Source organism: Phalacrocorax carbo, chromosome Z, assembly GCF_963921805.1.
Source record: "Phalacrocorax carbo chromosome Z, bPhaCar2.1, whole genome shotgun sequence".
NCBI lineage: Eukaryota > Metazoa > Chordata > Aves > Suliformes > Phalacrocoracidae > Phalacrocorax > Phalacrocorax carbo.
Window position 1 is genome coordinate 63,174,452 of NC_087548.1, and position 25,283 is coordinate 63,199,734.

The 25,283-nt window shown below is 39.3% G+C and overlaps 1 protein-coding gene across 1 annotated transcript in view; it reads left to right on the top strand.

The window, feature by feature from the left end:
- Positions 1-25,283, top strand: part of KCNN2 (potassium calcium-activated channel subfamily N member 2) — a 74,504-nt gene that overhangs the window by 26,151 nt on the left and 23,070 nt on the right. The window lies entirely within an intron of this gene.

Here is a 25,283-nt window from a genome sequence, read left to right on the forward strand (position 1 = left end):
AGGAAAAATCATTTCTTAGCTATCTAATTTCCTCACAGTATGTGTTTGGCTTCTTTGGTTGGCTTAAGGACCTTATCTAATGTTGTACACTGCAGGTATAACCTGAAGGCCACAGTCAACTGGAGATTGCCTTTAGCAGTCTCTGCAGTGCCAGTATGAAGATTCTTGCTAGTACTTTAAAAAAAAAACAAAACAACAGAACAACAAGAAGCTTGGCTGTTTAGTTTTAAACCCATTTCTAGCCCCAAAAGCACAGAAGCAACGATGTATCATTTTTGTTTTTTCTAGCTAATATGTCTAATTATTGTCAACAGATCAAATAATGTTCATGTATTGACAGTGCTGGCTGTTTATCACAGTTATTGACCTTCTCTTGGCTCACTGAAACTAAAATGTGCTACTTGCAGTCAGGTTTCTTCAGTGGTGGCAAAAGTTAACTGTTAAATATTCAACACAACGGTGATGAAAGATCACGCATCATCATCATCTTGACTTTGTGCTATGAATGAATGATTCTCTGCCTTCTAGTCTTAATTCCTAGTTTTGAAGACTGAGTGTAGATTAACTGTAAATGTTAGGTTACTCTTCTATGAAATTTACATCTCAAAGCCACTCATAACTAAAAACAGATGTAACTGCTTGCATTTTCGTTGCAAATATTACCGATAGACATCAGGTATATTGTTTTATCAAACCGTGAAGCAACAAGGGAGTCTACCCCAGAAGTACATCCGTGAATGGCTAATATATGTAACCCAGATACAAGAAAGAAAATTGATGAAATAAAAAATTTATTTGCCAGGTGTATCCAGAAAGATTAATAGCTAAATTATGTGTTTTTCAGCTGCTTGAAGACAAACCAGTGTGTGTACATTTAATGGAGGAAGCAGAGGGACCTAATCTAATGCATGTAGAGTTTGAGTGTTATTCTTTTAATTCACATTTTGCTTCCCTTTGGAACAATGCTGTTTGTGTATTAACAGCAAAAACATTTTGGGAATACAAATATGAACATACTCTTTTGTTTATTTGGATTTATAGAATTAACCTTATAACTATGGAAGGTAATAACTGGTGCAGTAACTCAGTGGATATAGTCATCCCCTCACAAAAGTTTATCAAGCCAAGATAGATTAGTGTTTCTGCAATCCAGAAATAGCAGATCCAACTTGGGGGAACGGAGTGCAAAAGACAGAACGTTAAAAAACAGCACAAAAAAGTCTCCTTGCTTACTTTAAAAAAAAAAAAAGTGTATCTGTTTTTCAGGGTCACCTAACTAGAGCAGGAAGACTTTTTTTAGGTTAAATTCCATTTTATTTACAAAGGATTTATACGTACAACAGTTGTATGAGAACAGAATGAAGTGGAAAAGCTTATGTATAGTTTCAAGGTCTCATAAGAATGCTGAGCAAAGCGATAAGTATTTCTCTAAACACAAAAGCCTAAAGAGAATGAGGATACCTATAAAGGAGAACTTACCCATTTTCAAGTACAAAATATCCTTTTTTTCTTTCATTAACCTTGAATCTGTAAAATATAATTCAGGGAACAATCTTTCTTCTGTTCAGCAAAAATGCTTGTACCCACTCCAGATTCTTTCAGATAAGAGAGCAATTTATGGACATTTTTTATCATTATTGCATTACTGGATCCAAAGATACAGCCTCTAGTCTTTGCATTTCTAAATGCAGTTCATTTTTTTCTCGCCATTTTAACAAACACCTCAAACTATTCAGAATATTTTGCTTCATAAGGAGTCAAAATTATTTTTTGTAATACCTTAAAAGCAGTCCTTAGAAAATATGATCACACTGAAGCAGAAATCAATTTCTTACCGCTTCAAAATGTAATTCATTGCTCCAGTAGATTAATGGTTTTGAATAATGCACCCTGAAATAGGGATTTAGGCTTAACTGCTGGTTTCCTTTTGCTTCCTGATCTGGGTATCAGGCCACAGTGAGGAGTTTGTATCATGGTTGTCACTTCAGTGCTAATAAATGGACAATGTGCTGACTGAACTCTGACTTTAGACATTAAAGAATTTCTTTTATTGGGAATTTACAATTCAGTCCTAAAAATAAAAGTCTATAAGGACAATTACAGGAGATAGTGTGGGGGGAGTTGCGCAGTTTAAAGGAATTAACGGTTAAATAGAGGGAAACATCAGTAGGTGCTTTTTAAATATTTTTATATGTTCTTTATTTTCCCTTTCTGTGCATCTCCCCCTTTTAATTTCTGTATCAATATATTCGGATTTGTTTTGCTTGGGAAGTTTTTTGCCTTGAAAAGTTAAAAATCAGCTGTAGTTTTTGCTACAGCTGTTCTTGAGGTGGTAAGTGATTTGCAGCATATCAGTAGTAAGTATTGCAAAGGCATCACACTAGTGGCCAGCCTATGCTTACAACTTCTGCTTAGGGATATAGCTGTGCTATATCCCCGTATAGTTAACATATATATGGGGAGTACAGCTCACCAGACAAATCTTTGCTACCAATAGGTCCCATAGCTTTACATATTTGCAGGTTACTTCAGTTTTTACCACATAATTTGGTACTGTTTTATTTATGCAGAGCTGAAAGAAGCTTATATTAAAACTGCTTATTCAAAGGATCCACAACAGTGTTTCCTTCAGTACAGCTCAGTTATGTACACAAGCCCATAATCCCTATGGAAAAATTTGATATTTAAGCCTGCAACAAAGTTTAACAGCAATTACAGAGAGCCCTAATTTTGTGTCATGCTGCAGACCAGTGCCCTGTGAGTGGAAAGATCCCATCACCAGCCCTTCTGGAATATTATTGAGGTACTAGATCAGTGTCAAGTTTAGAAATGGCAGCTTCCTGCTTTTAGCGGAAAAAGGCACAGCTCTGCCTGCACGACTTGGTCTGTATTGCTGCTGTAAGAAGTTAATGCTGCAGGAAATAGGCGCTACCAAACTGTAGTGATGTGTACAGCAGGGATTAGGGAGACGCCTTGACACGACACCCCCTGGGTCAGTTTGTGAGATGGGCGCACTTGTTGCATGCAGCTCTCCCTGAAGAGTCAGACCAAAGCTTGCACTTCTGTTCCGAGGAGCTCACCCTTAGTATCTCTTTATTAACTGGTTTTCTATAAGAAAAAAAAAAAAAAGATTGTTAGTCAAAGGAAAAGTGACAAAGTAGCAGAGGGAAGGGCATTTTTGCCTTCTATATTCATTGCAAGTTACAAGGTTCTTCCCCATTTTGGCCCAAAGCACAGGAATTCCTGTTATATCCTGATACAAGTATTTGTGTAAAGCTTCAGTGGTATTTCTGGGCTGAAATCCAGACACCTTTTTCACTTTTATTTATACTGAATTATTTTAAATATTTTTAGAAAAATATCCTAAATATCCTACATTCTAACATTTGTAGTATGTTTTAGACATTTGTCTTTGGGTTACTGAATCAGAAGGAATGCATTATGATTTATTTTTAAACGAAGCTTGCGGACCATTTTCCTCCATCATTACCCATTGGGTGTGTATGTGTTCCTGGGATCTCAGTGTTCTCAGATTCACAGTGCTCACTAACAATGAATGTGGAGTTAGGGCCATCATATGTGACTTTCTTAATCTTTTAACTGTGCAAGTGTTGGTGTATGTTGTCACCTACACTCATGCTTCCAAAAACAGTGATGTTATACTAGTTCCAAGTTTGTAGGCTGATCAATCAAGAACATTCCTGAATTAGAAAATAGAACATGAATCTACTTGCAGTTATTTTTCTCTAAAACAGTGATATCCTATATTTCTTTTTAAGCCTTTTCCTGTGTTAAATGAAATCCACTGGCAAAATTCCTATGGGTTTCCACAAGAGTGGTTCACTGAATTGAAGTATGTTAATGGAAAACTGAAGCTATCAGTGCAGTGTGAATTGGATGAATATCTCAGATTATTTAAGTTGCAATCTTCTGGGTCAGGGGCTGTCTTTGTTCTGTGTTTGCACACTGCTTAGCACAGTGGTACCTGAGAATAACACTTACATGTATGATATTGTAGTACTAATAATAATTTCTAGCGAGGGAAAAAGGGAGTGAAATGCTTCTGCAAACCAGTGGTGTTCAGATGAAGATTAATGCCTTCATGTGTTCATATAGTAATTTATGACAAACTGTTCAGTTTTGATTGATGCCAAGCATGCTGACAGCTTGCGCTGAGAACACTGCCCAGGCAGGAGTAAGGCCCTGCTAGCTGGCTTGTTTCCTGCACAGAGACTCACTGCCTGAAATGGAGAGGGCTGAGGTGAGAAGCTCTGTATTCTGACTTGCAGAGGGAAAGCTATGTTCATGTCAGTCTGGCAATGGGACCTTAAATTCCGCTGTCTAGTAGGGTCAGTCAACTGTACTCCTTTTAGGTGTGTGCAAGCACTGTGCACAGTACTATGCTGCAAGCATGCATCAGGTTAAGTTGGAATGGCCTGGCACTAAACTGGGGTCTCTGTGCTATACTTCCATGTAAGGTGTCTGTGATGCAGTGCTTAAGTGTATCTTCTGATGCCAAGCTTGACAGCAAAAGAGACCAGTCCCTGATCACTGGGGAGGTGCAATAAAGGTAAAAAAATATTCTAAATGTCCCAGAGTAGTAGTACCTGAATAGGATAAGAGCAGAAACAGTTACAGATAGTCTCACTGCCCTGGGGCTACAGCCTGCTTTGGAACCTCATGCAAAATCTGTGGAAGCCAGTGGACTTGTATTGCTTTTAAGGACTTTGATGATGAAGCTAAAATGACTGCATGCTGCGTAATGATTGCAACTGTGTAATCATGCAAATCATGCCAAGTTGTTGGGATGAACCATGGGTACAAACTTAAGTATCAGTTGTAAGGAATTGTGTATAGGTCTGACAATAGGTTTTGCAATGCCAGGCAGTAGGGTTGCATGGCAGAAAAAACCTGCAATCACTCATACTAGCATCAGTGTGCATGAAAAGCAATGTTATCATCACCTCAGAGTGTCTTATCTCAGTGCGCATTTGTGTGAGAGGCAAGCAGAAAGGGAGAAGGGTATCTGACACTAACTGCGTATAAAACAGCTGTTTTGGGCTATTTTGGTTTTTTTAAAAGATTTATTTATTCATTAATTCACTAACTATTTACAAATAGCTTTGACTTGCAAAAGACTACTTACAAGGTGAAAATAGCAGTAAAAAATAATGTATGCTGTCTTTGAAACAATAAAACATATTGTAATACCTGACATGAAATGACAGAATGATTAAAGGTGGAACTGTAGGACAGAAGATTTTTACTGATATTAATGTTAGTGTAGTCTTCTGCGATAATCATGATCACCTAGAAGTGTAAACAAATGATTCACTTAATATATAACTGAATGGGATTCATATTGTGGGTGTGCCAGGACTGCAAGATTGTGTCCCAGTCTTAGGAATGCAATGGTGTATTGCTCACCAGTGTTTATTTTGTTATGATGTTATTTATTTTGTTATTTATTTTATTTATTTGTTATTTATTTTGTTGTGTTGTTATGATGTCACCAGTGTTTATTTTGTTATGATGTTTATTTTGTTATGATGACATAATAAAGCAGGCCATGATCTGTTAAAGGGTATTCTTAACCATAAACCTGAGTAGATACAAATGTAGGTACATAGCATTTGTTTTGTCACATTGGACATTGGACATTGGTACTAAAAATAGTTTTAATTGTAGGCAATTTTGGAGTACAAAGCAGAAAGGTTTTAAAAACCTAGGAGAGTTGTGTAGGAATTGAGAGTTGTGTGGGATGAAAAATGAATATATATTCATTCAAAGATCAGAATATTGTATAGGAAGATTAGGATACTAAAAACTAGCTTTTCCAGAGCCATCCCTGCAATCCAATGTTTTCACTTAATACAGCTATGCTGTAATTTCCTTGTCTATAATGCTGTGACCCCTCTTTTGTGGCAGATTATTTGGACATCTTCAGCAGGTGCAAAGAGACTCTACAAGCAGGGTATGCACAGCTTGAAAGTGCAAAGCAGTTATTACTTACTAATGCACCCAAAAGGTAACTGGAATTTAGTGAACTACTAGACTAAACATTAGGATACTCACCACCCCAGTAAGGCACCAAGAGAGCCTTTGCTGGCTGGGCAGGTGTGAGCTAGGCAGTGAAGGTCTGGCCTCCACAGCTCACAGGGACAGTTTGCTGTGCTGCTGCATTGCCACCTCCTGCTGTGCTGCTGGCGTTGATGGATGGATGATCCTTCCTGGCCCCAGACAGACCAGCCATCCTGGCTGGCCTTCTGTTTTTTTCCTTTAGGACTATACCTTTCCATGCTGGGTCTCTACCTCTTGAATCCTTGACTACTAACTGTCCCTCTCAAGCAGAGGAGGTGTAGTTCCTTCTAGTTAGAGTAAAATTTAGTGATTATGACCCAAGGCACTGCTAGTTTATGCATAACCATTTTGGAATGTGTTCTTCCTTTGTAGAAAATTAAACATTTGCATGTTGTTGCTCGAGCAGAGTAGCTGAACTTCCATTTTATTTCATCCTTGCATCTTTGGTTGGATGTTTCTTTCTTAGGATCAATAAAAGACCAATAAAGGTAAAAAGGACACAGTTTCAAAGTAATATGCATCTGGTCATTGAACAGTGGAGCGAACAGGTAGACATGTGACTAAAAATCTTTAAAAATTTGGGGCTCAGCTGTCAAAACCTATGGAGGTTCAAGCTGTGACCTAGTGACCTCATGCTCTTGTAAGGTAAGTCGGCTAGAGCTGTGAAAATCTGTGTTCAGGAATGGGTACTTATTGAATAACTGGTGCTCAACTATCTAGAAGTTAACAGTTCTGTGATACGGAAGTGTAATTTTTATAAGACATAAACTAGTACCTAATTATTATCTTTAAAGTCCATGATCTTCACGAACGCACGAGAGAATAATATTAAAAAACCTAGCTGAAGTACATCGTCTTTGTGTGCAAAAAGGACTACAAGGCAGTAATGATTTTCTGCCCTTAGTTTGCTGCATATTAGCAGTCTCTTGCTGTCTGGATGTTTTTGAAAGGAAGCAAAACAACAGGGAGACAGAAGGCATTGTTGGCCTAGCTGACTGTGTAAGTGTTAAACAGAAGAATTTGATGTAAAAAGAAGAAAAAATGCTTTAGTCCCATTGCAGCTTGATGCTGATTGAGGGGAGAGGAGGGTTTTGGCTAAGGGCGTTTTCCTTTCTTGGCTTGTTTTCTACTGCTGCACCTCTCTAGTAGGTATAGGTTGAATATAGGACATGAGATATAAAGGGGAGAAGCTTCTCTCTTGGTTGGGCTCTGGAGAAGAGTATGGAAGAGCATGGAAGGTAGTTTGGTTAATAATCAGTCATGTCAGAAGGGTCAATAGCTTTGTTTTGAATTCAGTATGTGGCTACGGTACATCTGAGGGGGAAACTTAAACAAGGGCTTATAAAACATTGTACACCAACTGCTGGGTTTGCAGTGGGGTGGTGGTAGAAAAATGTGGAGCTTACGCTGGTGTAGGTGCTGTTTGGCATGCGCACCATCAATTTGGTGCTTCAGGCTTGCTTTTTTGGTAGTTACAGAGGGATGACGCTAATCTTTGTCCTGTCTCCTTTGGCCACTGCATTCTTTGTTGTTACTGAATAACCTAAATTTATCAGTTGTGTAGACACTTAGTTTAATTAGCTTGACCTGAGAATCGTCCAGAATGATTCCTTTGTGACCTTAGTGTCAGTCCAGGGGCTGGACTGCATATTTCTGGGCATGCAATAGCATATGTGGGAAACGACCTTGCAAATGATTTACATTAAGTAATGGTCTTCTAAGAAAAACAATTTATCTCTTCACTGAGTTTCAGAAGAAGATAGTTCATGTTCTAATGCCTTGAGTTAAGGGTGATCTCTTATTTTATAGGAATGCAGCAGATGTAACCTGCAAAGCTTCCCAAAATCTGAAATCACAGAGGTGCAACATTCCCTGAAATTGAACAGTGAGATTTCAGATTAAGTATTCATGCCTAAATGTCTTTTGCTTTTGACTTTGTTTTTAATCATTCATCTTTTGAGAAAATCATCATATACCTTCAGACTAATGAGCTTCTAAAATTGCAATTTCAACTGTTTAAACTTTGGTGTTAAAGTGCAGTCTTTCACAGTAGATTCTTTCCAAGGCATTCAAAGCAAATTATACATCACATCTAGTTAATTTAACACCAAAGACACTTGTCAGCTCTCAGTAGTACTTGCAGCATTAAAATTCTTCCTTTTCCAAGCCTACCAGTGTATAACAAAAGTTGTGCATGATAATTCTCGATAATACTGCTCTTAGAGTGGTATTTGCTCAAACAGTTGAATCTCCTTGCAAGCAGATCACATTGGTTGCCTTTCTTGTTCTTTGTGGGCTGGGAAGCAGAAGACCTGCTGATGCAATCAGTGTACTGCAGCAGGACACTGGTGTCCTTCAGTGATTGTATTTCTGTATTTCTGATGGCAAGGAGTATGATTTCTCTTGATTTTTGGAAAATGAGATCTAGCACAGATAATTGGCCAAGTAGCAGATGCCATGGCCTGATGTTGAAGTGTCTGCTGGAGATATAACAATCTGCACCAGGAGCTACACATTCAAGCAGTACATTTTCACTCTCTTTCAAAGGAAATCTAGAGAAACCCAAGATTTTTTTCTTTTAAAGATGAAAGATAATCTTACTTTTAGTCACATCTTTTCTTGAGTTCTATAAAAGGTAGCATTCAAATGTGGTTGAATAATTTGTAGCTGCAGAAATATAACATTAGGTATAAAGTGGTCCCAACTCTACTAGAATGAGACACATGTCTTAGTTCAGTGTCTAGTCCTCTTCTTCTTCTCCCAAACCAAATATCTTCTGCTGAGAATCTCTGACTTGTTTATTCTTTAATGTCATGGACTTTTGCTAATGGAGTAAGGGGTCTTTGACATGTAAGCTGGTGGTCATTACTTATTTAAAATGAGAGTCAAGAAATAAAAAAATAACCTCTTTTTGTTATCCTTTGTGTTGCTTTCAGATTATGATCTCAGATACCTTTTATGAAGCAGGACAGCTGAAACAGTTAAGATGCCAGAAAAGTTGTAGCTCTGCAGTCACATTTGGAGTTCTACAAATGTCTGTGATTTTAAAATTTTTTTCAATTGGATTTGGTTTCTGTTGTATATGTAAAGTCTTGTAGATGCTAATTCTGCCAAACAAGTGAAAGGAGGAGGATTAATAGCTCCCTAAGGGCAGCATTCTTCTCACTAGAGCAAGATCTGCTTGTGCATATACACCTCCTCATGTTTGTCCCATCAGTGAATTCATATCATTTCTAGGGCCAAGCAAGCACTGTAAATTAAATTTCAAGTTTGTTTAACATTTCATTTTCCTGCTTGTACTCTTTGTTGCAATTTATTACTAATTATGTTGACAGCCTTTAGGAACCATTCCAGAGTCTGGAAAAGGAATAATTAGTAATAGCTGAAATTAAATCTAGTTTTCATATCAAGCCACTATAGTTACAGACAGCATGCCCAAATTCGCATGTTCCCATGCTGTACATCCTTAGTTAAGCATGACCCCTGATATGTGCTTGCCTGCCTGAATTGTGACCAAAGAGGTGAGTTTAAGTGTGAAAATCCCACAGATGCCTCACATATTTGCATAGAAATTACCAATAGAGCAAACAATAGGCATTAGATGATTTCTGTTGTATTAAAGGACTTTTCCAACATGTTCAACACGTAGACTGCAAGACACATGCTATAAGTGTAGATAATGCAAAAATTTCAACTGCCACTCCATCCAGACTTCTCCCCTCCAGTACAACAGAGTGACAAAATGTAACTGCCCTTTTTTTGCTGAAAACATCACCTGCCTGAGTTCCTTCAGAACACAGAATTTCATTCCTTTCTTCAGTCTTTCACTGAAGTCAGTAGAAATGAAAAGTCAGAAAATCTTGAACGAAGGCCAAGATATCAGGCAATAAAATGGTCTTGGTAAAAATAATTCGGCAGTAGAAAGATCTCCCCACTGTGCATGGCCTTTAGAGAAAATACTGCAAGGTCTTTTTTTTTCTTTTTTCTTCTTTTCTTTTTTGGTAAATGTTTGTCCTAAATAAGGGTGATCCCTACAGGGTAAGTGAACTTAAAAGTTATTTTGTGCTGAAAGCCAACAACAAATGAACTTGAAAATGCAAAGTGAGCAAAACCAAAAAGCCTGATGTTAATGAGAAAGCAGGGAAGAAAGTAGAAGAGTCAGACTTCATATAACCCCACACTCCCAGCATTACAGATTTGACTGTAAGATGCAAAGAAAACCATAACTGCATCTGGCATTTTTAACATACTACGGTAAAGGTCTCTTAATCATCTTCTTTTTGGGTGCGTTTAGCTAAGCTATACATCTGTCTTCAAGACTGGCACTGGAAAGGTCTCTATAAGCAAATGAGGATGATGTTCCTTTGTTATCATCACCAGAGTTAAGCACTATGTACAGCCATATTACATTTCCGGTAGCCTGACTGAAACTAAGTTATTCCCTCAACTTGTGTTTGCCTTGAGAGGCTTGTGGCAGAAGTCTGTCCTGTAGTTGACCCATGTACACTCCCATTCCACTGTAAGGCACCAGAGAGACACAAAAATTTGTCTTCTGCATAAGATAACATTTCTTGATCCCTGGTAAACGGAGGTATCTAGATTAATCATAAAATTCACCTGAAGTATTTTCCTAGCCTTCTGATTGATTTGATGGGGAAAAAAATAGAACTGAAAATGGGAGAATAGGGTTTTTTTAAATATTGACAGCCTCATGCTGAAGTTTAATACGTAAAAATAAAAGTGGAAAATATTTATGTTACAAGTGCTTTCCTTGTTTCATTTTCTCTATAACAGTATATAGTTATGTTTTTATAGTTACGTTTCATAACATTAAAGGTACTAACTGTCCCCAGTACATCAGTAACGAACTGTTGGTGAAATCTGGCACAACTTCCAGATGACTCTGAAAAGTACACAGGCTTTGGGTTTAGAATTGTCTTTATAAATATTCAGTAAAATCTGTTTAGTTTCAAGCAGTGTGACTTATAGAAGCTAAACTCAATACAGCCTTTCCTTTTCATAAGGGAATTTAAAATATATTCAGGAACAAATACACTTCAGCTTGATTTAAGTTAAGCATATGGCTCCAACAGTGTCCGTGATGCAGGGTGTGAGCCTAGTCCCAAATCTGAGACAGTCAATGAAATTTTTTCCACTGACTGCAGTTACTGGTAAGGTGCTGTGCTACATAAGACACTTTTATTCTCCAGTTTATCCGAAACATATGTTTTGAAGAAATCTCATGAATTTGTTTTTTATTTCTAAGGAAAATGAAATTGACTTTGCCTTTTTTTTTTTTTCCATTTCATTAGAGAATGTGTGTATGTTGGTAAAATTGTTGATACTCTTGTGAAGTTCGGACCAAAACAAAGCAGGCTTTGTGGCTCTGACCTTGTACTTTATTCCTTTTTATGGAGGGCAATACATCAGCTTCTCCTGTAGAAAAACAAATACTGAAAAATAGTAATTTGCATCATGATAAATGAAATCAGTTCCATGAGAGAAAAATGCCTTCAGTGTGCTCAGTTTGTCAGAAAGCCTTTTCTGAGAATTCAGCATCATCTTTGCTGTATAATTTCCCCACCTCCTCTTTTCTCCCTCCTTTTCCCACATACAGGAGAAAAGAAAGGCAAACTTTTACCTGGTTATGCCATTTGATGTTGTAAAAAAGGGTGGGCTTAAATTTAACTGCATAATGATTAATTCTGTTTCTAATTTCTGAAACTTCTATTTCTGAAGTTTTTCTCCAGCAAATTACTTCAGATTCTTTAGACATCAATTGATTCTGATTATCTCAACTTTTAAAAAAAAGAACAAAATGCAAACCTTTCCTCCTTCTGATGGGGGCTTGTGTGTATAAAATAGTAACAGGGTGTCTCCGGAGAAAACGCAAAATGCAAGATAGGGGAAAATTTTAGAAGTAAATTAGTTGCTAGTGAATATAATGAATGATTCACAGTACAGCTCATTAAGAAACTCTTTGATTTTGAATGATTCATATTTCTGTCATAACACAGCTTTAACCAATGGTGTTACAGACTTCAAAAAATTAAAGCAAAGCTTAAAAATAAGCTTCATTTTTACATTATTGACAAATTTCAAGATTATACTGCAAAAAAAATATGGATGCAAAAAGGAAATATACATGCATTTATATATCTTTTAAAATAAGATTGCGAAGTGCAGTGCTGAAAAGTTTTCGCTCAAGATTGCTTATGTCACTTTACTTTTTTAATATTCATGCATATAATATTCTTTTAACTGTGCATTTATAGTAGCTTCTTATACTGAACCTCATTTGATAAAGATTATATACAGAACTACAGAAAGGGCAGCTCTTGGATAATTTGGGTTTTATTTCTGTTAGTGTGTTTGCAGACTCAGTACTTTCTGGATTACATGTTGAATTTTGCTTTGAAAGCAGAGCTATTGTTTACTCAAAAGAGGGGTTTGTCAGGGATTGAAACAGACATGTTCCCTTCTCCAGCTCCTGTCCTAAACCTTTTAGGCAATATCTCTCTCTCTGCTAGATTAGAGAATCATGCTCTCTCCATTTTGAATTCAGTGTAAAGTTGAAATAGCTTCATAAAATATTCTGAGATACTTTCACCATCTGTATCCTAACAGGTAGGGCAGTAAGACAATGCTGATGTCTATCAGCTTTGTTCTTGAGAGGAGACTTAAAACAAGTTTGTTCCCATGGTGAATGCTCTTGTCATTAAGCTGCTTAAGTGAAAAGAGGTTACCAACACCACTTTTTCCGGTGCATTGTGGGAAGCCTGATCAGCTACTTGTTCCCTAAGAATTTTGTCATCCATGTTGCTTCACATATGGATACTGAGGCATTTAAAGGGCTATTTTTCTGCTTCAGGACATGCTGTTATTTTTGACAAAGTGGAGAATTTTGGTGTTATGCAATTTTTGGATGTCTAATTTAAGAGATTTATTTTTAAACATACACATTGTTATAGACGACTTTGAGTTCATTGGGTTTTAGTTGGAGCTTTGTTGGAGCTTTGAGCATCCAGGCTGATCAAACTATGAAGTACAGAGCTGATAGCTCAGAAAGTGAAGACCACCAAAATAATGATAAGCTGTAATTAAGATGGTTAACTTCATGCAAGGAGCCTGTCAGAGAGCTATGAAAAATTAAAACACGACTTTTCATTTCCAAAAAATGAGGCAGAAAGCTGTATGACAATCAAGTATTTTGTGCTATGGTTGTCCATCCCTAAAGCAGAGCTGTACTTTTTATTGAAAAAGGTAACATTTTTGTGAAAACTAAAAAGTAGCATACGATCATGGAAATATGGAGCACATTGTAATGTGTGCCAAAGTTCACGAATAAAGATAGTTCCAGGCTTTACTGTTTCAGTTCCAGTGGCTACTCTTCATCCAGCAGCTAACAACAACCATTCGAGCTTGAGTTTGCCTCTTAGCATTTGAGCAATACAAACCATGCTTAGGTTTTCTCATGGTCTGGACATGTATATAGGAGCTGGGAAAGTTGAGTTTTTAAAATCCAAAGGCAACCCTGTGAAACATGAAAACTGTTTTTCTTGGAGACAAAATAACATCAAATGTAATTAAATTTCGATAGAGCTGGTAAAAGCTGAATCCCTGAGCCTGCTCCATAGGATTAGGAAGCTAGATCTGTCCAAAAGTAGATTGTCTGAATATAATAAAATGTATTAGTCCGAATACTTAACATTGGGCAAAATTTTGCACAAAGGATAAATACTGTAAGTTCTCTGAAATGTGAGGAATCAGTCATGTAACCTTCATGGCAGCTGCTACTGTTAGTCCCAGCTTTCATCTCTGAGAGGCAGAACGGTATTTCACAGAATCACAGGTTGGAAGGGACCTCAGGGATCATCTAGTCCAACCTTTCTAGGAAGAGCACAGCCTAGACAAGATGGCCCAGCACCCTGTCCAGATGACTCTTAAAGGTGTCCAATGTGGCCGAGTCAACCACTTCCCTGGGGAGATTATTCCAGTGGTTGACTGTCCTCACTGTGAAAAATTTCCTCTGGCGTCCAGTCGGAATCTCCCCAAGAACAACTTGTGTCCGTTCCCCCTTGTCCTCTCCATGTGACTCCATGTAAAAAGGCAGTCTCCATCTTCTTTGTGGCCACAGCAGCACACTGTTCGCTCGTGTTGAGCTTCCTGTCCACAAGGACCCCCAGGTCCCTTTCCACAGAGCTGCTCTCCAGCCAGGTGGATCCCAGTCTGTGCTGCACTCCTGGATTATGTTTCCCCAGGTGCATGATCTTACACTTGTCCTTGTTGAACTTCATAAGGTTCTTGCTGGCCCACTCTTCCAGCCCATCCAGATCTCCCTGCAGAGCAGCTCTCCCTTGTGGAGTGTCTGCTTCCCCACTCAACTTGGTGTCATCCACAAACTTCATCAGGCTACACTTGATGTTGGTATCCAGATCACTTATAAAGATGTTGAATAACGTTGGGCCCAATATCGATCCCTGGGGGACTCCACTAGTGACAGGTTGCCAGTTTGAGCAAGAGCTATTTACCACCACCCTCTGGGTGCGGCCTGTCAGCCAGTTCCCCACCCACTGCACAGACCACTTGTCTAGACCCTAATGCGTTAACTTCTCCAGGAGGAGACTGGGGGGGACCGTATCAAAGGCCTTGGAGAAGTCCAGGTAGACAATGTTCACCGCCTGCCCCATGTCAACCGGGCAAGTCCCTTTGTCATAGAAGGCCATCAGGTTTGTCAAGCACAATCTGCCTTTAGTGAAGCCATGTTGGCTTTTCCCAGTCACGTGCTTCATTTGACTTGTGATGGCCCCAGGAAGATTCATTCCATAACTTTCCCAGGGATTGAAGTAAGGCCGATGGGCCTATAGTTACCCGGATCCTCCCTTGAGCCCTTCTTGTAGATAGGGGTAACATTTGCCTTCCTCCAGTCCTCCGGGAGATCCCCCGCCCTCCATGACTTCTCGAAGATTATGGAGAGTGGCCTTGCAATGATGTCAGACAGCTCTCTCAACACCCTTGGGTGGATGGCATCAGGGCCCATTGATTTGCGGGGGTCAAGCTCCTGTAGTAGTTCATATACTAACTCTTCCTTCACTGATGGTGGGTCCGTGTTTGGTTCAATTGGCAATTTTGTTCCCAAACAAAATTTGTTTTTGTTCCTACTGACCTTCTTTTCTATTTCTCTTGTGCATAATTTATTAAAATGAGGCATGTTTAGACATGCTTTTGAGAGCAATCAGGATATATGTTTAAGAAACCCTACTGCACGCAGACTTCATTCAGGTCTCTAGGAGTTAAGGGTTGGTGTAAGGCTCTGGGTGCAGCTTTCCATGATCTTTAGTGTTATTCATGATTCTACTGAGTCACAACAAGCATCTTGGAAGGAAATGTATGTTATAGCTAAGTTTAAATCCCCAAAGAATCATTAATTTCATTATTATGCTTCTAAATGTTGAAAGGGAGAAGCATACATTTTTACTTTTTTTAGTTTAATTAGCTTAGCAATTTTATTAGGATGTTTCTTGGTATACATAATGATAAAATAAATAAAGCAAAGCTGTATTGGCAGCCAAAATGTGAGATAAAGGCAAAGGCAAAGCAAGAATTCTGAAATGGATAACCATGGAGACACTAAATGGAAACATTTTAAAGGACGATCTGTGGAAACATTGGCAAAAAAAAAAAAAGAATAGAAACCCTGGTCCCACTTAAGTCAATGGGAACTTTGCTGCTGACCTCAGTGGAGATAAGATTTTACTTCAGTTATGCCACTGCAGGAACAAAAGAGCTTGAAGTTGCTGAAAAGAACATGGTGGGAGTAAGAATATGATTATATTAGTCGATAAGACCCAAAGGTGGGGTTTGGTGTGCTTGTGTGTTTCTTAACTGAGGCAAGCAAAAATTCTCTTTGAGCAAACTCTCTGAAAACTTTTATAAGACACATTAGTGTTTTCACATAATCTAAGACATTCTGAAGCAGTAGATATCACTTTATTCACAGCACTACTTTTTTTGTACACCAATACTGAGCTCTCCTATCTTTGCTGCTGTTCCTCTTAGTGGATTGCTGTCTGTCACAAATTTAAAGGTTTTCCAATTTCATAATACCTGTAGAATTGACTAAACAGATTTTCCTTAACACTCTTACACATTCATTGCGTGCAGGTTAAAAAACAAAACAAACGACCAGGTAATACTTTCAAGGAGCTTCAGCATCTTTGGTATCTTCAGATTATGCTTGTAGCTGAATGGCTTCTCTTCTAAAGATGGAAAATCTTTCTGTCTACCACAGCTGCAGAAAGCTATACTGATTTAGCAGAACATCAGTTCTTCACTGCACCAGGAAAACAAGGCAAAACCTTCACCAGTGGAGGTCAAATAAAAGTTTGGTACTCTCTGAAAAAATGGCAATTAGTCCTTGTCTCTCTACTGGCAGGTTGCCGATTGCCCAGGCATTGAGAGGTAGATATCTGACAGCATCTAGGGGTTTAAATAATTTTATATCTTCACACTTATGCTTAAACTGCAATTTATATTCAAGAGTAATTATTAAATTTCTCAAAATATGCCATCTCACCCTTCTGGTTTTGTGTTTTCTCTCTCCGTCCTCTTGTTTTCTTTTAGGCTATTTTTTTCCATCCACCTTAGGTAACATAGTAACATATGGTACTTATGTAATGATATTTAACGTTTCTCTATTGGATTGATTAGTTTTCCATAAATAGTCCAGAAATACTCTTAATAGAAAAATCATGAACATTTTGACCCTTGTAGAAGCAATTCAGACAGCTTACTCACATCCATTACTTTTGGTTGGGTTGAGAGCTGCGACTGATGTGAGTCTGTCTGTATGAAATCCAGACATTTGCCATGGTGTTTTGCACTTTCATGAAGTGGTTTTTATGACAAGAACATTTTTGGTGCCGTTCATAAATATTTGGGGGATGTCAACAGACATTTTAGAAAAAAGATGAGGAGTGGCATGCATTTTTCAAGCTGCCTCTCTGATCCTAAACCCTTCAAGGTAGGCAAAATATCTTCCATTGACTTAAGTCAGCCCTGCTGTTCGTTCCAAGTGCCATTCTAGTTTTCTTTTTTTTTTCCTTTTAAACAAGAGGAAGTGAGAAGGAATTAAAAGGCCTGTCTATTATCATCACTGTATTAACAGAAAAAAAGGTGCCAGTACCTACATCTAACTAAGACTAAAAAGGCACTCAGTAACAGAATGGACTGATACTGTGGGAGAGCTGTAATAGCTGGTTAGATCAATCAGCGCCTCAGCAGAGTCTTGACAGATTTCTGATTTAATGGGCTGAGCCCGTTTCCAACTGTTACTAGTCTAAAAGTTTTTAAGATTTGACAAGACTAAACTCAGCTTGGATTGCCATTGTAGTGCAGGCCAGGAATTTCTTCATGATTATGGTAAAAGCAGGCCATTTTCTTCCCTTCAAAAAAGGGTAATCTTTTCAACCGTTTTTTTTAGTTCTTTCCTTGTCTTTTTCAAGACAGCAAAACCAAAGATGGCAAAGTTATCAGGGTCTGACCGTGGAGGCAAGATAAATTGAAATGAAGCTGCTACGTGTGAATTAATGCACCAGTGGTCAAGCTCAATGTTATACTTGATTTTTCTTATTCATTGCTTTTTAAGACAAATGTGTTTTAGATGTCAAGATGTCAATGTGTGATAACTGTGTGCAGCTAAAAAGCAGATGTTTTACTGGTTCACTGAAACCTCATCAAATGTGAGCATAGGTGTGAAGGAAAGCAGTACTGAAAATCGCGATACCAATAGTGAAACCAGAAAAGAGCTGTTGTTTGATAAAGAATCTGGAATATTGCTTTGACAACCCAAGCCACTGCAGTGTTGTCAGCTGAAAAATATATTTATGTCTTACTGAGATGAATGGTAAAACTCCCACTCAGTTTGGCTTGGGAAGGAATCAAGCCATGCTATTTTTGCACGAATCTAATAATTCAGCTATTTTTGGTTTAAATTAGTCTCAAGACTTATATATGCTGGCTGGTGAGAACTGGATAGTGGTGTTTCACAGGATGAGGATTGCCTGGTGAGTAGGGTGTTCCAGCTGCAGCACCATGTGTGCACCAGAATGTGCCTGCTAGCACATTCCTTGTTATAGAAGGAGAGAAAAAGTGATAAATAATACTTATGCCTGTGTGACTTCAGCCAAGGATTTTCCTGCCTCAGGGGAGTACACAGCTTTTCTAAATGACCCTTTATTCTGCTGCCATGTGAGACTGGATGTGATCCAGAAAACAATCCTGTTTATAGCTGCAGTTTTAACACAGTTAAATAGGAGCTCTTATCTTCAAGTGGCTCACTGTTTCTAGTGCAAGAGTTTATTGGCTAGGAATAGTGGGCTTTAAATATTTAAATAAATATTTTTGTAGTGATTCAAATTTTAAAAATAAAAATGTAAAAAATAAAAACCTTTATCAAACTAAAGATTAATGAAAAAAAGCTTATGATTTGGATTTTGGTTGTTAATGACTTGGTTTTGCATTCTGTGGAACTTGTCACTGAAAGGAAGTCTTTGTTTCTTTTTCTTTACTTCCTGAGCTTTTGGGTTTCTGAGCTATTCATAGTACAGTGTTTTCCTGTGAGATTTCAGACCTCTCAGAGAGAGAGTGAATGGATAGTTTAGGAAAACTGCAGTTGAATTCTGGAGGCTGTTACATCCAAGCTGTCTTTCACAGTCCAGCTGGAATGAGGAGATGTTTGTAGTGGCTGATGACGACTGACAGTGAGTGACACAGCTCTGCTCCAGCTGTTTGTGTGGTTGGCTTTTGTCCTCACCATTGCAATTGTCTCTGCTGGGGATAGTCTCAATACCAAAGTGAAAAATACAGTGATGGGAATTACTTTTCTCAGGCCTTCTGGTGACTTGAGTGCAACACATCAAAGGTTGTCTTGGTTAAACGCCAGCCAGCAACTAAGCCCCACAGAGCTACTTGCTCACTCGCCCTTGGTGGGATGGGGAGAGAGTCAGGAGAGTAGAAGTGAAAAAACTCATCAGTTATGAAAAATACAGTTTAACAGGTAAAGCAAAAGCTGTGCACACAAGCAGAGCAAAATAAGGAATTCATTCACTCCTTCCCACGGCAGGCAGGTGTTCAGCCATCTCCAGGAAAGCAGGGCTCCATCACACGTAATGGTTACTTGGGGAGACAAATGCCATAACTCTGAATGTCCCCCCTTTCCTTCTTCTTGCCACAGCTTTAAATGCTGAACATGATATCATATTGTGTGGAATATCCCTTAGGTCAGTTGGGGTCAGCTGTCCCAGCTGTGTCCCCTCACAGCTTCTTGTGCACCCCCAGCCTCCTCGCTGGTGGGGTGGTGTGAGAAGCAGGAAAGACCCTGACTCTGTGTAAGCCCTGCTCAGCAGTAACTAAAACATCTCTGCATTATCAGCACTGTTTTCAGCACAAATCCAAAACATAGCCTCATACTAGCTACAATGAAGAAAATTACCTCTATCCCAGCCAAAACCAGCACATTATGCCCCATTTCCCTGAGCAAAGGCAAACTCATCTGTGGGACTGCTTTTCCCATGTGGAAACACTTTGTGGGTGATGCAGAAGGATGGAAAAGTCCTATGTGTACCTCAAGGGGATTTGATTTTGAGTGAGAATAGCCAGTGATTTGAATTGGCTAGGCTAACTATGATTATAGATCATAGTTAGGATCATAGGATCATAACTATGGAGTTAGCATATACTATGGATATGCTGAGTATGATAACTATGATGTTAACTGCTATATAATACTGTATGTCATCATTAGTATGGTTACTTATATGTCCTATCAATGGTATTACGGTAAGGGTCACCCCGATTAATGAAGAATGAACTTTGATGGAACTGGATAAGTGCAGCAGTGATGGAACCAGAACTGGTTTCAGCACTCCACAATCCAACACCATGCACCATGTCTCCTGTCCTGAAGGACTGTTATGACAAATGGAGCCCAAAGTCATGGACTAAATGAACTCACTGGGTGTTTTAGAGGGATGGCTCATAGACTAAGGGAATGATATCTGTGTGTATATATCAAAAGACAGGAAAAGGGGTGGTGATTAATTGGAACATATTGGACAGCGTGGGACCTGGACATAACGTAGATGGTATAGAATAAGGTGTGGATTCTATCCTGGTTTCAGCTGGGACAGAGTTAATTTTCTTTCTAGTGGCTGTTTAGTGCTGTGTTTTAGATTTAGGATAATGTTGATACCACACTGATGTTTTAGTTGTTGCTGAGCAGTCAAGGAATTTTCCGCTTCTCATACTGGCCTGCCAACAAGAAGGTTGGAGGTGCACAAGGAACTGGGAGGGGGCACATCCAGGACAGCTGACCCCATCTGACCAAAGGGATATTCCATACCATATGATGTTATGGTTGGCATATAAACTGTGGGGAGTTGGCTGGGGCGTGGCTGCTGCTCAGGGACAGGCTGGCCATCAGTCAGCTGGTGGTGAGCAATTGTTTTTCATTTGGATCACTTGCCTTTCTTGGGTTTTATTTCTCTCTCTTTTTGTTATTTTCATTACAGTTTTTTGTCGTTGTTATTACTATCATTACTATCAATATTATTAATGATTATTATTATATTTTATTTCAAATATTAAATCTCAACCCATTAGTTTTCTCACTTTCACCCTTCTGATTCTCTCCCCCATCCCACTGGGGATGGGTGAGCAAGCAACTTTGTGGTGCTTAGTTGCCAGCTGGTGCTAAACCATGACAGAGGTGTACTGATGGAAAAACATGGAAAAGTTTAACTTCTGTTGTGTTCTTTTTACTGTTCTCTACATAAACGTAGAAGTTCTGTCTTCAGGGCTGCGATAACTTTGAAAGCAAGTATAAAGTAGATGAGTAGATTTCATTCCCCCTCCTCAAAATAAAGCAGTTTAAAAGCCTCTACTGCTCATTTTCAGCCATTCCCATCCATGGCTGGACAAATAAGACATTGCAATGCCTGCTTTTTAAATAAATTGCTTTTCCTGTTTTGATATAGGCGTAATCATTTGCTACCTGATGGTGGATGCAGGGTAGCCAAAGACTCCTTTGGCTTTGCTTGTTCGCGCTGGAATCCCAAGCAATACTGGTGCCTAATGACATAGCAGAGCACTTGGAAGTGTATGCTGGCAAAACTGTAACCATATGAAAATCAGAAGGATGTAGGCGTGTACCAGAATTACTGACCATAGAGATTCAAAACATCATGAGTGAGGTTGCAAAAAACCAAGACAAAACAAATCCACCTTCCTATTATCTAGCATAGAAATCATGGGAGTTTCAGGACAGCGACACACACACCCTTTTAGACTGTCTCTACTTACAGATTTTTAGCTTGAGAAGTCATTCCTTCGACTTTCCCTGTACAGTCGTGAGAGAAAAAGTTTTTGGTTTTGTTAGAAGATGAAGTTAGCTTGTAATTTGCATGCTTTGCTATGCTTTGGCAGTTGAGCCCATAGAGAGGGTACAAAGTATTCTTTGTTTCTTAGTCACAGTAAAGTTATAAGTATTGATGATACTTTTTAAAATAAGTGTGCACCATTTGATTGCTGAACTATAATGTTAAAATCACAACCAGGTGAAATATTCAGAGTAGGAAATCTAAGAGCACTGATCTAACAAGATAAAAACATTTGAACAGGCCCTTAAAGTGTGCTGCTACATATGGATGCAAATGTCTTTAATGAATATTTCATTGAGGGGACCTTACTAATTAAGATCCATGTCTCCAATGAAACTTGAAAAACTACTGTTGTGCTTTTTAAAATTTAACCCTATGTCACCTTTGTTAAATGATCCATATGTAGATTGGCTTCTGTGGTTTCTGGCATGGGTAGAGGAGGATAAATGGGTAAAGACTCCATTATCTTTTCCCTGTGTTGTTCAAGGCTTAAGCGAGAGGTTTCAGCATTGTTTATGTGAATGTTCAGGAGCTCACTGGGTTGGATTTGAATGTTCTGTTTTCAGTCACATCAAGATTTCTGTAATTGTCACCAGGTAGGGCTGAAATTGGTAAGGATGTAACCATTTGGACAAAATATAATAAAAATCAAAAGCATTGCATTGCATTTTCATCTTCACAGGAAAACTGTTTTATGTCTGAAGTATGGAAATGGCCAGGTCTAAAACCCAAAGAGGGGCATTAAAGAAAAGTATGATAAATATTTATGTAAGCATTTTCTGGTATTTAGATTAGTTGCTAGCCTTAGAATATGTGCTGTGGCTTTAGTGGCCTTCTGTGAAGCTCATCCAAAGGTCGTATCACTTACATGATACTCTGCAGGGACTTGCATGATACATAGGCTTTCTTCTTGCCTCCTGGATGGGATGAATAGGTCTCCCTCCCTGTATCCACATACTTCAGAGCCATGATTTGCTAAGCTTGTTAAGTGGAGACTAAAGTCCAGAACTTTTAGTGCAGACTGGGAAAAAAAGCAATGTCAGATCTCTTTTTGTTGTGCAGAGCTCTGTGGTCATGAGTTAAATCAAGTTTGCTGTTATTCTTCTACTGCTCTTGTTGCTGTTGTGATTATCATTATTTCTGTCACTGTCATCCTTAGGAGCTCCAGATGTGGGCTGTTACTGCATTGTTCTACGTGCAGAACAAAAAGCCTTTGAAAGCTTGTGTAAAGGGTGTGAGAAAGGCAACACTGACACCAGGAGAGAGAAGAGTACAGGCAAAATGTGGAACAGACTTGTTTGGGGTGATTGCTGTACACTCTGGCAAAGAGTTTTTAGGTTGTTGTAACCATCAGGGCATAGGTGGGAGAAGGCATTTTGCAGATATTTATAGTGAATATCTTGCAAGTGAGAGGATAGGGAATTTCCTGAGAGTGTCCTTGTGCTCACTCTGCATTCCTGCTCCGGCATGGAGGCTGCAGTCCAGAAAGGAAGAAAACTGAAGCAATTATTTCATTTGTGGAAAACAGGTTGCTTATGGATTTGTGAACTAATTCCGTAATGGCCTTCAGTGACCCACTGTGCGACACAGATTTAGGAACTGGTTAATATAATACCCTTGAGCATCCACAGTACAGATAGCTAACCTGAGGCGACACATCAGCTGCTGGGAATATTGCAACCTTGAGGCTGCAGTGGCTGCTACGGATAATCTCTGTTGCAGAGCTACCCTCTCCAGGGAGCAAAATTCCACCTACATTAGGCTATTTTTCCCCCACAGAGTGAGTGGTCACAACAGGTTTTAGCCCTAAAACATGTTCTTATGGCTTCCAAGTTGATCAGGTGTATATGTCATGTGAAGACTAGGTTATTAATCTCAATGTGTTTTATTTGAAAGGGAAAATTAACATATTCCATTAGAATATTGAAAGTAAGACAATAAATAGCACATCAGGAAATGGCACTTAATAGCTGACTTGACATAAAAGGGAGGTTTTCCATATTTCAGGTAAAGATCTACCACCTAGTGGATGAAGGGAAGGTGATGGATGCAGTTTTTGGGGATTTTAGTAAGGCTTTTGTTACTGTCCCTCACAGCATCCTTCTGGATGAGTTGTCCAGCTGTGGGGATGAGCAGGTTCACAGTGCACTGGGTGAAGAACTGGCTGAAGGACTGGGCTGAAAGGGTTGTAATGAATTGGGCTGCCTCTGGCTGGTGACAGGTCACCAGCGGTGTTCCTCAGGGCCAGTTCTGTTCAATATATCTATCAATGATGTGGATGCAGGAGTTGAATGCACATTAGCAAGCCTGCTGTTGATACTAAACTGGGAGGTGCTGTTGACTCTCTCATGGGACAATGGGCCTTGCAGGGGGAGCTAGATAGATTGGAGCATTGGACAATGATTAATGAGATTAAATTTGACAAGAACAAGTGCTGGACACCATGCCAATGATTGAGTAACGCTGGGCACAAGTATAAATTGGCAGCGGAGCGGCTGGAGAGCCGCCCTGCAGAAAGGGATCTGCGGGTGCTGGTTGACAGCAGGCTCAACAGGAGTCAGCGGTGTGCCCTGGCAGCCAAGAGGGCAAACCGCATCCTGGCGAGCATCAAACACAGCCACAGCCAGCCAGCCAAAGGAGGTGATTATCCCGCCGTATTCAGCGTGGGAGCGGCCTCACCTTGAGCGCTGTGTGCGGTTCTGGGCCCCGCAGTTCACGAAGGGTGCGAAGGCACCTGAGTGTGTCCAGAGGAGGGCAACAAAGCTGCTGGAAGGGCTGGAAGGCACGTCCTGTGAGGAGCGGCTGAGGACACAGGGTTTGTCTAGTTTGCAGAAAAGGAGGCTGAGGGGCGACCTCATTGCTCTCGACGGCTTCCCGAGCAGGGGAGGCGGAGAGGGAGGTGCTGATCTCTTCTCCCTGCGATCCAGCGACATGACGCCTGGGAATGGTTCAAAGCTGTGCCAGGGGAGGTTCAGACTTGACATGAGGAAACACTTCTTCACCAAGAGGGTGGGCAAACGCTGGAACAGGCTTCCTGCAGAGGTGGTTGATGCCCCAAGCCTGCCAGTGTTGAAGAGGCATTTGGACAATATCCTTAATAGCATGCTTTAACTTTTGGTCAGCATAGAAGGGGACAGGCAGTTGCACGGACTAGGTGATCATTGTAGGTCCCTTCCAACTGAAATAGTATATTCTATCTTTTGATGATGAGAAATACAATGGCATACTTTTCTATTTCTCTTGGACATGTTGAAGGAGAGAGAGGATCTTAGGTTGTCAAAGTCATCATTTACGTGACAGTTCATGATGAGATTTCTCATCACAGACTTATATTTAGAGCAAGGAGATGGAGATGTGTTCTGCTGTCTGCTTGCTCACACATCCTTTTCTGACTTTTATATTTGCCTCAGGGTGCAACAACTATAGTAGACTGGTGTCTTATGCTGCTGCAGAGGCTTAGCGGGAATCTTATCACTGATGAAGAGATTCTACTGAAAAACAAGAGGTTCCTGCTTTTTTAATAATAATAACAAAATACTGAATTATAAACCATCCTGAATATCTCTACTACTGGTGCTATTGTGCTTTGTTTCTTTACTGCTGATGCCACTGCATTTGAGTTTTATTTAATTCCTTATAGGTACTTTTGAAAAGGAAGTAACTATAGAACACAAGCATGATTGTATGACCAGTTAATGAGATTTCTTTCTGACAGCACAAAAGTTTAACAAACATTTTCATGATAAAGAAATAATTTTCTTTTTC